This window comes from Apus apus, chromosome 7 (assembly GCF_020740795.1).
Source record: "Apus apus isolate bApuApu2 chromosome 7, bApuApu2.pri.cur, whole genome shotgun sequence".
In the NCBI taxonomy this organism is placed as follows: domain Eukaryota; kingdom Metazoa; phylum Chordata; class Aves; order Apodiformes; family Apodidae; genus Apus; species Apus apus.
In genome coordinates, this window is record NC_067288.1 from 8489871 (window position 1) to 8504285 (window position 14415).

At 40.0% G+C, this 14415-nt stretch overlaps 2 protein-coding genes across 26 annotated transcripts in view; one reads left to right on the forward strand and one right to left on the reverse strand.

Moving 5' to 3' along the window:
- The window catches only part of ZBTB41 (zinc finger and BTB domain containing 41), a 91231-nt gene that overhangs the window by 40838 nt on the left and 35978 nt on the right, over window positions 1–14415 (reverse strand). For 16 of the 25 annotated variants that reach the window (XM_051625298.1, XM_051625297.1, XM_051625290.1 and 13 more), the window contains 2 exons: window positions 13416–13543; window positions 10171–10348 (listed from right to left, as the gene is read on the reverse strand). The exons of 3 other annotated variants lie outside the window; for them this stretch is intronic. The gene's annotated coding sequence lies outside the window, so the exon portion shown is untranslated. Of the gene's footprint in view, window positions 1–339; window positions 414–10170; window positions 10349–13415; window positions 13544–14415 lie in introns of all 25 variants that reach the window. 6 more of the 25 variants (XM_051625295.1, XM_051625279.1, XM_051625285.1 and 3 more) reach the window with 2 other exon arrangements.
- Window positions 1–14415, forward strand: part of CRB1 (crumbs cell polarity complex component 1) — a 100195-nt gene that overhangs the window by 5799 nt on the left and 79981 nt on the right. The window lies entirely within an intron of this gene.

Below are 14415 nucleotides of genomic sequence, written 5' to 3' on the forward strand. Positions count from 1 at the left end.
CTCTGCAAGAGGAAACTCAGGAAAAAATAGTGCTTTTTAGAGAATGCTGAAACCTTGATGGCCAAATTCAGTACTTCCTTATTGAAAAGATATATGGAAAGGTAAATATTTTGCTGCTATGTGTTGACAGGAAAATGACATGTAAGACACAGGAGAGTAATGAAACAACTATCCAGTACTGGCTATATCTAGGTTTGAGTGCTGTTGGGCGCGAGAGAGAGGCAATTAGGAAAATGCTGAAAAGGGACAGCAAAAATAGGAAGAAATTTAGAAAGATGTGCTCTATGAGAAAGGGTCACGGGAAAAGAAGTCAGAGGGAGGACATGATTACAGTCTTACCTACACAAAGGAGAATAGCAATCAAGGAAGATGATGAGACTGGTTGCTCCCTGTGACCTTTGCAAAGGCAAGCTCTGCAAAATAATAGATTCCACATGCACAGGGAAGATTTGAGTGAACTTTGCCAATTGAAGGATAAATAAATCTCTATATCAGAAGTTTTTAATGAACAGGTTAGATAAATATCTGCCAGGGATTGCCTAGACTGCTGTTTCACAGCTGATGTTACACAAATGAAGGGTAGTCAGCATCACCTTGGGGGGTGATCTGTGAAGCTCTTAGGCGATGGAGCCCCACAGAAGCACAGGTCCACACATGCCCCAAGGGCAGCTCAGGCACAGCTCCTGGATTCGGAAAGCAGATGGCTCCCTTCCCTCCTGCACCACAACTGGGGATTATCTGCTGTTCAAAACAAAAGCAGCCCTGAACCCAGCTCTGTTTGTTGCATTAACAACAAAATTGTTGCCTAAATTTCAGTTAGTAAATAGTTTATTCCCATTCTTCAAGAAATCAAGTACCTAGCCTCAATTATTTTTGTACCCTATGCTTTAAATAAGCACTTTGACTATTGAAGGCACTCATTACACTGGGGGTAGATAGTACATCCATCTAGTTTGATTTTTAAGGTTTTGGAGTAAAATCTTTTTACTTTAAATTTGAGTATACTTGATATATTGGCAGTACAGTGCAAGAAAATTAATGATTGGATTATTAATAGTACAATTTTCATGGTCAAAACACCTGAAAAGGAATGGAAAGCATGGATTGCCTGCTGAAGCCAAACTTTACAGCCAGCTGCTCACTCCACATAAAAAGGCAATGCAAGACTGGAAAGCACTGCACCAAAACAAGTATCAAGAACTTCCTAGGGAACCTTTTCAAGTGGCCTTTCTGGACATGCTACAACAAATTAACTTTGTTCTAGAAGTCTTCACTCTGATATTTCATCTAAGTTTAACATTTTATTTTTATCAGAATAAAAATCACTGATTTATAAAATATTAAGGTTTAAAAATTATATAAGCTACAAACTACCAAGCAATGAAAGGATATGTGTGTTAATCCATTTTCCTTAATTCCTGATATTTGGTGCATTTCCTCTAATAAATAAGTTAGAGTAATAGCAATCTTAAGTGCCTTTGATCCTGCCTACAGGGGCCTGCAGCTGAAGACCTCTCAAGGGTACTTCAATTTTTTTAAATTATTTTTTTAAATTCTCATCTCAGCATTAAGAAAATCATTTAGCCAATGCCTCAATCTCTAGGCAACCTTGATTATTGCCTTTGCTCTCTGTTGCCCTGAAAAAGAAAAAAGATCCTGATATTTACATTTTCTAAGGGAAGCATTTAAATCAAATTGACTCATCTAGAGTCACAGACAGCAGGCAGCAAGCAGACAAATGATACATATTATTTCCTAGATTGATATTACAGATTAATTTGTTGGTTTTAGAGACTGACAAGTTTTATCAGTTCTCACTGTGCTTTTCTGTTTCCCCAGCCATTCACTGTGCCATAACATTCTAAGCTCTCTCACACCAGCAAATAGCAAAAAAAGCCCAACCAAACCCCAAACCAGATAAACCTTTTCCCAATGAGATCCGTATGTTTACTTTATATTGATTAGATTTTATTCACCCAGAAAATGGGTCAACAGAAAATTGCTGCCATCTTTTGACGGATAATCCAACTGACAAGGCTCCTCGGCGGGCAGCCTGAGAGGCGGTGACACACACCGCACCGCTGGAGCTCTAAAGGACTCCTCCAGGCTGAGCAAATCTCACTCCTCTCCAGGCATCAACAGAGCAAGGCTGCAGTTGCTGCTGCAACTTCAGGGTTAGGGCAGCCTTCTGCCTGCCTGCAATTTTATCAGCAGGGACAGAAATAAAAATACTTCTAGAGCTAAATATTTCTGTGGGTAGAAAAGGGCCATGGGCAGCCAACCCGCTGCATACAGTGTCCCTGCTCTGGCAACTAAGGATCAGGGCACTTGCCTGGTGCAACCTTCTGCACTGGGAAGTGCTGTGCTTGAGTAATTGTGGCCTGGGTGGATGCTCAGGGGAGAAAGTCCTTGCTTCTTTTTCACTGCTCTTGCTTGCCTGCCCAAGGCTGAGCATACTAGAATCCTGTTCCCTTAACCTTTCCTTGAATAATGAGACAGATGAAGCATCTTTAATTGCATTAGTCAGGGAGTCTGCAGACAAGATACATTCCTTCGAAGTGCCCTCAATCCTAGGGAGTGAGATTGAGATCAAGGTTATGGGTAGACAAACTAACCTGTGTATCCCAACCTAAGGACAGGACCATGGATAAAATGGCCTGACATTTCCTTTGTGGACAGTTTCTGAGAGGTACCACCATGTTCCTATAATGCAGGACTACCAAAGGCCAACTGCCCTCTCAAGTACTTAAGCCCAGGGCTGCTCAAATTCCCACTCGGATTGCCAGGGGAGCTATAGGAGCAGATGAAAGGCGGCAGACATTGGTCTCTCTCTTCCCTTGACAGCTCCTTGTCTCCCTTGTTGGGGTTTCTAAGACGGATGGTACAGAGCACTTCTCTAGCTCTTTGTTCCACAAGGAGGGCTCTAGCTCTGAATTTGACTGTGACACATTTCTTCCTTTCTTTGTCCTACAGGACTCTGAAAACAACAAAATTTGACAGGAAGCCAAAGCAAGGAGTTAGAAAGATAGACAGTCATTAGTCTGCAGGGATCCAAGCAACTGCATTTTAAGTAACATACACTGGTGGATTACTCACAGCAGGGAATCCAAAACTCTCACTGTAATAATCTAGCCTTGAAAAGATATCTGTATACAGCAGTAGCTTCAGATGTATTTTGCTAAGCTTTGTGGCAATTTGTAGATAAGTAAAAAGCAGATGTGGTACTGTTTCTGCTATGACTAACCACCTCTGAATCTGAACATAGTCAAGTGTCCACATAGCTGAAAGAAGAAATCAGAATCTGTTATTAGTGAAAAGTCTGCAGTGCAATTCACCAGCCTCCAAACAGCTGGAAATAGAGCCCTGAGAGTATGTCTGAACTAATACATGTCAACATGCTGCTGCTTGGTCATCCAGCCACCTCTGGTGCAGAAATGGTGTAGTGGTGTTAGCACCATGCTGAATCCAAGCTTGTGCTGAGAGGCAAAGCATGTTAGATCAGGCACTGGGTCATGCTAATACAGTGGAATGGCAGCTGGATGAGAGCTGGCTCAAAGCATGCAAAAAGGAGTTCTGTCTGCACCCATCTACCTGCACCTTCTTATTTATACAGGCATCTTTTATACATCTTATTTATACAGGTCTCTCTCTTAAATGCAAGCAGGCAATGCTAAATATACCACCACAATCTGCTGGTGATCCAATTTTGGTGGGATCGAAGAGTAAACTGGAGCCAAGAATTACATACAGAGTTCTGGAGATGTTAATTATGGGCCACATCAGATGCAATTCAATTGCAATGACCAAGATACAGCCACATGGTATGTAGTTCATCTTTGAGTCTACTGACTCAAGAGCTGCAAAAATGGCAAAAACACTGCTGAGTTCTGACTGTGTAGAGGAGTTCTAACTGTACCTGTTCTCCAGCAGCCCCTTACCTTCCCTTGATAACCTCATGGGTAAAGTACAGAAAGAGAAGGCATCAGTCTTGTAAGATAGGCAAACAGAGGCTGTATAACAAAAGATATACAAAATGACAGTGAGAGAAGAAGCCAGAGAACTACACTAATTTATCAGACATTGGAGGCCTGTGTAGACTCTTCCTGGCACTGTTCAATTTAAAAAGCAGAAGTTAAAAGAAGGTTGAAAGTAAAGCTTCACTTTGATTCCTACTTTAAAATGTAGGAAAATACGAAAAATGTGTTTGTGGAATGATAATCCAAGCCTCTTTGATCACTATCTGCATAAGTATTTGGAGCCATATGTATCATGACAACAGAATGCAAATAGGTGCCTTCATAATGGAACTGAAAAAAGAAAGTATCTGACCAACATTTTGTAGGACCCACCAATTCAGACTTTCTAGTTAAACTCATCCTTTTTCTCACATTAACGACAGCTGACATTTGTAATTCTTTATTCACTACTAATGGTACTGAACATTTTGCAAGCCTCAGTCCATGTAAAAATGTCCTCTGCTTGATGCAACAACAGCTATCTGCTCTGTTCTCTCTTGAGTATGTCTTAAATGTCTGATCCAATTTATTCTAACATCTACCCATTTTGGAGCTCATGGAAAAGTGCAAGAGTAAAGTGACTAAAATCAATTGCTATTTTCACATTCAAAAGGCTTTTTCCAAAGAACATTGGATTTCCCAAAGAACAAGTAGACAACTCAGAACTTCCACCACTGTCCGTGGCAGACTGAGAAGTGTTTAGAGCAAAACTTTCATAGGATTAAACAGGAGAAGGAAGGACTGGCATTGAAAACTTCTGAAGAATCTGGATAAAAATCTTTGCAGCAAACAGACTAACTTAATGAACTGGCAATTCATGGAAAGAAGAAAGGAAGAAGATTCAGTTCTGTGCACACAGCAGAACAAAACCAGATCTACTTCTACATAACTTCTGTGATAGCCTAAAAGCCATAAACTTTTTGTTTGGGAAAGTGCCCACCAGTTCATAGATTCATACAGGCACTTTCTGTTACCATGGATCTCTGTAGGCACTCCCATTGCCCAGTGACTGTGGGGAAACAGCTTCCCATGGACCTGATGTATCTCCAGCCATCATCTCTGAGCTGACAAGGGTTTTGCTGAAATAAGACAGACGTATCTTTTTATCTTCTGCTATTCCACAACTAGCGTTCAGCAGAATTTATTTCAGTTTTATTTATTCTGGATTAACTTTGTAAATCTGCTCATTTCAGTGAAGATGCTACTGTGCTATGTCTGCTCAGGACCAGCATGGCTTTACTTTACATAACAAAGTAGCTGGCAATTGTAATCAAGAGTGATTTCTTCTCAAGTAGATGGAGAATGATGCCTTTTGGGATACTTGAAATGCATCAGAAGTAGGACTACATTCTTTAATCTTAAAAAATTCGATGGGCTGACAATAATGGCCTCTGCTCATTATATCCCAGTTCATAAACTAAACTTTAAGGTAACTGCATTCTTCATTACTACTAAAAACAAATGATGACTGTTATTACACTTTACAGGGATTGTTTTTTTTTTTTGTAACAGATAAGCAGCAATCAGAAACATCTTTGCACCCTGAATGGCATAATTTCTTCTTTGGGCTAGCATAGAAACATGTTGTTCTAAAGGAAAGGCACACAGTGACCTGCCAATGGTATTTAATTGTGCCCCAGTTTTGGACACACTGTATCAACTTTCCTACAGACAGCAGAACCCTTTCCTGGCTTTTGTCAACATAACTACAAACATCCGGAGAGCCAAGAGACTGATACTGCTGTTTTCTTTTAACCCTGCACATCTTTTTATGCCATGGCTCTGAATCAGACTGAAGAATTCTAAGTCTTCATGGGTGACTGCTTCTTTTCTGCAACCACTGATGAGCACCAGCATTTCCATTAACCACAGGCTTGTGGTTATGCATGCTCACAGTAAACCTGGCTTCCCCAAAATAAGGACTATTTATTTAATCATAGAAAATTCTGAGAAGATGACATATCGTAGGTAAAAGGTGCTGAAGTTTCTGCTCTAACAATGCAGTTTTGAGCAAGTGGGTTGGACTGGAGGATCTCCAGAAGTCCCTTCCAATTGAGGCTATTCTGTAAGAACAGTTCTCAGTTTTGCTGAGCTCATTACTACAGTGCCAGTAAAGCAGTAATTTCAGGGAATATATCAGAAGTGTAGTCCAACCAATTCTGGAACATTTATTACTGTTCAGTAATAAAAAGATCATTAGAGTTTGTATGAAGCTGGTTAGTGACAGGAGAAAATGGACGGTGGAACGCATGAGGAAAAAAGATAGCAAAGTGTATTTCAGTCTCCATTAAAAAAATAATATTAAAAAAAAAAAATTACTAGCTCCATTTAAAAAAATAAATAAATCTGTGTTATCACTGTGGTGAAGGCTTGGTAACTCTCTCCTCGGGACTCCCAGCAGAGCAGTGGGAATGTGAACATCGTCCTGAATAAGACCCCATGCTCAGAAATGTATCCTGACATGAAGGCTGAAAACAGTTGTAACACGGGGGAAACTCCTATGTGCAGAACAGAACCTGAATGTTATAATGAATGTTCAGCTGTCACAGTAACATCTGCAAAACTTGTCACTTGCTTTTAAAAAAATTCTAGTATTTTTAAGATCCTGACCTCGATGAGAGGTCCAGTGATTCAGCCTTTCATACTGCGGTCATGCCCTATTCCAGCTATTACATGCCTCATTTCTGTTAATCTTCTCTAATTAGTTCTGCTTCTCAAGTGCAGTCTTGGAATCTCATATTTTTCTGTGCTAATAGCGAGGGGTTTTCTTTCATGTTCAAAGTCAGTCCAGCATTTCACCTTGTAAAACTAATTTGTCCTCCTAAATTCAATATGCAAGTGTGTTAAGCTTAGACATCAGTTGAAACTCTTAAGAATTCTACTGACTTTGAAGTTATCATTAAAGATGTGATCGTGCCCAAAGCCAGTGTGGAGGAATAGGCTTCTTTTGGATTCTCTTTCTTCCTTGCAAATGTGCAGAGATTTTTCTTTTTTTTTTTCCATAAAAATACTTTCAGCTTTTTCCACATGAGGTGTATTGCATGTTTTACAAAAGATAAATAGACTGAAGCTCATAGCCTGCAGGTAGGCAATGTCTCAATTTTGCAGGTCAGAATGCTGAGCTGGAGAAGGGAAAGGTGAATACCTTGCATGTAGTGAGAGCTGTGAAGGCAATCCAAATGATCTCCCTGTTCAAACCACTGAATTTAGATCTTGGGTTTCTCACTTCATATGTTATACACATATATAAATGCACACATACATTGTGGGGAGAGGACACACACACTTTTCCAGATTTTTGTTGAGCCTGAGAGATCTATAATATGGCAAGTGTTTTCTTTTTCTTTAAAAAGATAAAAGGATTAAGTGTTTATTCATTATTACAATGAATGTAGGAAGTCCTTGTATCTGTGATTTCCATTGCTGACTCTTAAGGATTTCCTTTGTGTATCACTCTTTTTATTTGATAACTCTTAGCCTTCTTTTACGAAGGGAATAATACATGCTTTGTAGTCAGTACCTTGCTATCCTACAGACTTTCCTTTGTGAGGACTGGTGAGATTCAGCGATTACTAGAGGCACATGATGGCTGAGGTGTGAACATTAATGGGAGGAGGCATCTGAGCCCCAGGCAAGAAACACGTTCTTCTCCAGCTGATGCTCAATTCAAAATGGCAGACTATTTTCTGGTTAACAAAACTTGACTGGGCAAGGGGAAAGTGAGCCCTCAGCAATACTTAACTTAGACAACAGTCAGTTTAAACAGCTTACTTAAAGTATTGCTACTGCAGCTATGGATAAAATATGCAGTTCATCTAAGAAAAGTCACAGGTTTGATGCTTTTAGTTTTAATGCTGTCATAAATTGCAAATGGATGTAATATAGGAACAGGGTAACATTAGAATAGCAAGTATTTCTATGGTTATTTTCAACCTACTTCCTTAAAACAAATTATAATAAATAAATACGGTATTTAGAAAATACTTAGCCCTTTTCAATTCAAATAGTTAACACCTAACCCTTCTATCTGAAAAGACTACCCCTGAAGTATTTTGAGGAGTTTAGGGTATGTTATTCCCTTGAAACTAGTTAGGAGTTAATTTTTAAACCTCTTCAGTGTTATTTATGAAGTCATTTAGAAGCTGTTAACAGTGGGGTTTTATTTTTCCAGAATTGCAATGATATTGACTAATGTCCATCTCATCCCTCTCATATCTGGTTATCCTGATGTTCAGAAACAGGACAGAAATAGTAAGAAAACCCTTAATTCTCTCCATCTTTAAGGCTGAGGAGGAAAGCACAAAACGCATGCATAAAGTCCACATTCACAGACTTCTAGCAAGACCGGTGCCAAAATTTAGCCCCATATGAGCTGTACATCTGTCCCTTATTTGCCCTTCTGAGAATGTGTCTCCTCTTCAAGGACGTTTCAGAAAAAAATATATATATATGCTATGAGGCTGAATTAAGTATATACCTTAATTCTGCACCAACATGGGAGCAGGATACTTAGCACCCTGCAACGCACTTTGATCACACTCTGGACTGTTGCCACAAGCAGAGTTTGTGGCTCATTGACAATAAAGTATCCTGGAATTACATTAAGTGGGAAAACCCTCCACTTTCCTGCAGATAGGCAATGGCATCTCTTTCCATGCTGAGGCATACTGTTCACCAAGGGAAAAAAAAATATATATAAAAAAATATCAATGTTTTTTGACTTTCTCTCAAGTGTGCTTCCTACAAATTAATATACCAGAAGCTTAAATCAGAACTCTGACCTATTGATAGGGTACTAGGGACTCTAACATGGTTAAGAAGATAATATAGGACAAGAGTTAGGGAGGAAAGGTATCTTCGCAAATTGCTTTTTAACTAGTTCTTTAACACCAAGTTGTCATCTAGACATGTTCATAGTGCAGTAACTTAAATGTCTCCACTTCATTCTCTCTCTTGCTAAGCGCATGGTGACAATGGTTTTACCATTGAAATATTTTCTCTACAGAGCACTCTGAGTACTGACAGCTCTTCTCTCTTTCTCTCCTTCACACTGTCACCCTTCTGCATTTGCCTTGACACTGTCTTCACATTGTCTTGACATTGTTCTGACAGTTATGAAAACTCAATCACTGCAGCAAACAGCCACAACAGTGTGGAGAAGGAAAAGGAAAAGCATTATGAAAATTTTAAGGAACAGTGAAGAGCTGCAGACTAGTGAAAACAACATCTTGCTTTTTCAACACCATATTCCTAGTGAGCTTTTAATAAAAACTGCTTTATAAAAATTTCATCAAAGGCCGGCAAATGCCATCTCAGTGAAGTCAACTGGCAGTTATGGATTCTGTACCTGAAATTCAGATGTTCCTAAGTGACAACCCCACTTACTGCGTGAGTTCAGGTTCTTTACAAGAGCTAATCCAGCCCACCTCCTGGGGAGCAGGGCAGGATGACTTACTGAGAAATGCTGACATTGGGAACTCTGCACCTGCACTTTCTCCTAAGCATGCTATTCAAACTGGGATCCCTTTTGGTATCTCAACCAGGAAAGAAAGGTGGCAGAGGAGAAAGAATATTCCAACAGGTTTGCTGGCACATTACTTCTCTTTGCTAATAATAAAACATAATTGGTTTTATGGTTAACAGCTTAGAAGAGAGCAGCCTAGAAAGAGATCATCACCCTCTAGCAATCAATCTAACAAATGCCACATACTGTGGTAACAGGCAAAAAACCCGGCATGAGTGGGGTAAGTTTAGTAACTGTTAAGTGTTTCTCTAGTTGAATTAAATTTCCAAGAAACATAACTATTTTGGGATAGTAGGAACACACTGAAGTGCTTAAAGACCATCCATGTAATTGGTAAGTTAAGCTTTGTGATTCAACAATTTGAAAACATCACTACTGACTTGAATAGGAATTCTGATCATCAGGACCCATGTAGTGGTTTGGGAGAGTCAGTTGTTTTTAAGTTTGTTGGGGTATTTTTGGTTTGTGGTTTGTTTTGTTTTCCAGGTAAAAAATAAATAAATCCCTAGATACATACAGTTTTGATCCTAATCCAAATTCTTGGTACTTACAAGAATACCTACGTAATAGAAAAAATACTTTTAAAGACCACTTTATATTATGTTTGCATGCATACAATCCATATCTTACCTGAACAGCATGATGAAAGTGCATCCATTGCAAAGCACAACAGAGCTTGTCACAGGACCAACCACATTGCTCTGTAGGTGACACGTGGCATTCCTTGCAAGTCAGACAGACACTAGTTCTCCAGAAGGAGCTTAGTTGCTCCCCTCCTGCTCCAGCACTGCAGCTTGCTTTCTTCTCCCTAAGCACATGAGGGACCAAAGGCAGTCTGAATCTTGTTCACTTTGCTGCAGTACCCCAGAGCTTTCTCAGAGAAATCCTGCCCTCATGGTCCAGCCAAACAAATAGCAGTTCTCACTAGAGCTGAGCACCAAATCTTGGCCAGGGTGATCACCCCAGAGCTGGTGGCCAGGCACTGAACCTCTCCTCACAGTGCATCAGCTCTTCAACCCTTCTCACACTGCAGGGCAAGCTTGGCAACAGACACCCAAATGATGTGGGAAAGAGTTAGGCTCCAGAGCTGTAAGAAACCTCAGCCATCCCCTCTCATGCCCCTCCCTAAGGAGCTGAGGAGGGGCAGGGGACTGGAGGTGCTAATTTGTTATCTGCTGACAGACCTGCACCTGGCTCTGCATATCCACCCCAAGGCACATTGCTGGGGAGCTAAACTTTCTGCTTTCTCAGGTGTAATCTGTGAACGCAATACATGGTAAATATAGTAACTCCTGCATGTAGCTCTGGCGTGTATATTTAAGATTGCACGATGACATCAAAAGTTCCAGAAATAAACCTCTCTCAGTCAATGAATGTAATTTGTTGATAACAAGAATGAATCAACACATCTAATAAGGAATACAGGATACTAAGAGTAAACTGAGCATGCACATATACAAACTGGTCTTCATCTGGTTAATTTTGTGGCTAATTTCATATATTCAATCATGATGACTAAAGTGCAGGTAAGACAAAAACAGAAGAGACAAAATTAACCTAAAGAATTATTAGCAGAAATAACCAGACAGAAAAGCAAGTTTTAAGTGCATCTTCCTGAGATCACTTGATGAAGCATGGGCTGGATCCATTTAAGACAGACAGCACAAGGGACAGGGTTTCACATAAATCTAACCTATTTTGAGCTATAGACTATAATCCATAGTCTACATGCAGTAATAGATGGTGATACTCCAACTGCTCTGGCAAGCTGAATGACAAACATTTTGGTGCTGCCTTCCTACACTGTTATGCCAACAAACTCCCTTGGTTATTAATGGAATAATACATGTTACAGTAGGCTGGCATGGCCAAATCAATACCAAAGTGTCTTGAAAAGACACCACAGCTGAACCTCTAATTAAGATACTTCATTCTTTTCAGACAAGACACTGTTTGAGGAGCACAGTAACAGTGCCTTGTTCTCTTAATGGATATCTATAATTAATAATCAAAATGATCAAAGGAAATTTGATCCTAAGATAAAATTATTTTTGAAAATCCCGAGGTATTAAGTGCTAAGAATTGCTTCTCCATCTGTTCTGCAGTCTCTTGGCACAGTGTGTTGTATGATGCCCTTTGGAATCATGAAAAAAGCCCTGTCTTAGACCTCTCAGCAAAAAGAAGCTCCCAGCAATATAGTCACTAGATATTTACCATTCATTATTGGTATCAAATTCTACTTAATTTTTTCCTGGCCAGACCTTTACTATTACACTGATCTCATATATTTATATAGCATAATTTAACAAAAAAACAGGGTCAGGATGCTGTCCTTTGACAGCTCTGTGGCTCTGTACTGGTAAGCCTGGACTGTGAGGAAGGTACTTTCCCTCAAAATAGAGTATTCTGTCTTTTCATCATTTTATGGGACCAAAGTTTCTTCAGATAGAGAAAGCTTGTTGATGTCAAACTGTGGAGGCCTTACTTCTCTCCTCCTCCTTGCTAAACTTACCTTCCCCTTCCCAGCCACTACACCACCTCCATCTCAAGTTCTCCATGTCTTAAGAGCAGTGGCATGACATAAAATGCCACTGTTACTGCAACAGGGATGACTAAATCTTATATCCAGGGAACAGCAGACCCAAGCACCTTTATTGTCCTCTGGATCATTTTGTGGAGCATGAGCACTTCGACACAGCTCTGTAAGCATCTGTGTTACTCTGTGGAGCCGGTGCCATGAGTTACCTTGTGTCCTGGGGCTACAATCACTGCAGGCTCACTTACCAGCCACACAAATTTACTGTAACTTCTCATTGCTGCCCTGCAAACATGACTTTGCTTAGGATCAGGCCTCAGAGGAAAATAAGAATGGTTGGAAGAAATCTAAGGCAGAAAAGTCAGAACTAGGAAAGGAAGAAAAGCCAAGGAGTCAGATCTGCCTCTTACATAAATTAAATAAACAGAGGAAATAAAGGAGAATATTGACTGGGAAATAACATAATTTTTGTAAAGCCTCCAAGTAATGACATCACTACTCTGATTGCTTCTAGATAGTGTTTATTTATTCATGGTTTTAAATTTTTTATCATTTTACTAGCAAAAATCTTACTGCTCTAATTTTGATGAAGGCTTGCTGGATAGCTCTTCACTTATAGCAGACATTTAATGCCCTAGTGGCAGGTGTTTTTATTATAAAGCACAGCACCACATTAGGCTTATAAAAACAATTTGCCTTTTAGTGAAATTCCTTTAATATGAAAGGCTTATTACTTAGTGTGTTCCCCAAGGAAATCTCCTGGGCATGCCTTGATACTGGTGAATATTCCGGTTTTGCGTCACTTCTGCAATGAAGCATTTTACAAAGATTTCACAGAACAGCAGCTGTAATTATAGAGTGGCTTTTGAATACCTACTCTTGCTCTTCCTTTGGGACAGTCACTCCTCCTCAAAGCACACATGCTCACTGGAAACTGAGATTGGTGCTGCAAGACCAAGAGATTCTCTGTGTGATCTCTGACTCTGCCTGGCTCATGCTAGTACAGTTGGTGTAATTCCCATGAACTATATGATGCTTGCAAAATGCTTATGTAGGAAACAAGGAAGGAAAATTATCACCTTAGTAGAGCACCTGGACTGGTGTGACACATACAGCCTTGAACCCTCTGAGAAAGCAAAAGACTTGACTCAGTGAGCCAGACAAGTGCTATGACATGAATGCAGGAGATCCATTAGCACTGTCTGGCCTGGTAGTGTCACAAGCTCACTGCACTTTGCTGTCATCACCACTACACAGACTCATAACCCTGTTCTGCTGCAAAATGAAAGGCAGCCAAATGGGCTGCATAAATAACCATGTGATAGAGCCAGCTCCTTACCTGAAGAGGATGGTAAATGTCAACTAAGGACTTGCTTCGTAGATATCAGTAGAGTAAGATTTCTGACTTTCCTAAGAACCTCCAAAAATTTTGACTTGTCCCACACATTCAGTTCAATCCAAGTTCACCTATGAAACAGAAGACAATGGGACCTGTAGCTGCTCTTCTCTTGGCTTTTAAATTTTGTTCTTTCATTTGATTCATTTGCTGTCAGGTGCAACTGAATTCTGGGGTGTAATCAAGTGACATCTTGGCCTCTCCACTCTAGGATTCTAACATGGACATGGAGAGGGTGGATGCTCTTAGGGAAAAGTGAAGCTGGTGGAACAACATCTCTGTAGGTTATACAGTGTGTTGAAGGTGGACATAGAGTTTTTCCATTAATCAGCAAACAGTTCTTGAAATCAGGGGAGAGTAAACCGTGGTGGTCTGTGGACTGAGAATAATAATTTCATATCATATAACTTAGAGTCGTTTTATGGTCTGCTTCTGAGCTTATTCTGTGAATAAAAGGTTGTAAAATCATTTTTAAAAGTCAGTAGATTTTTTAGGATGCTACAATGCAGCTTGTTTGCAGGCCAGGAAAGCTACCACAGACTATGTGTCAGAGCCATGACCATGGTGAAACTTAACTGTTAACATGAAACTAGCGTTCAAAAGACTAGTCCTCTGCAAAAGTTCACATTAGAGCATCCTTATACTGGGCCTGTGACTGACTTTCAGCTGGATGAGGTCAGTGAGGGCAACTTGTGCTGATCATGATCACATCATTTAGCAATCTCAATGTTATGACCTTGACTCTGTTGGTAGCTTCTGTCAGCACAGAAGCTCAGCAGGAGAGCAGACAGAAACTCTGGTTGCACCAGTTCCCCTCCCATTAGGCTGTAGCCTGTCCCAAAATACAGGAGCTGTGACTTTTCCCAAGCAGTTTCTAAATCCCAAATTGTAATTAGCTCATGCAGAGGTAATTGTAGGTGACTTCTATTGAAAAGAATTCAGT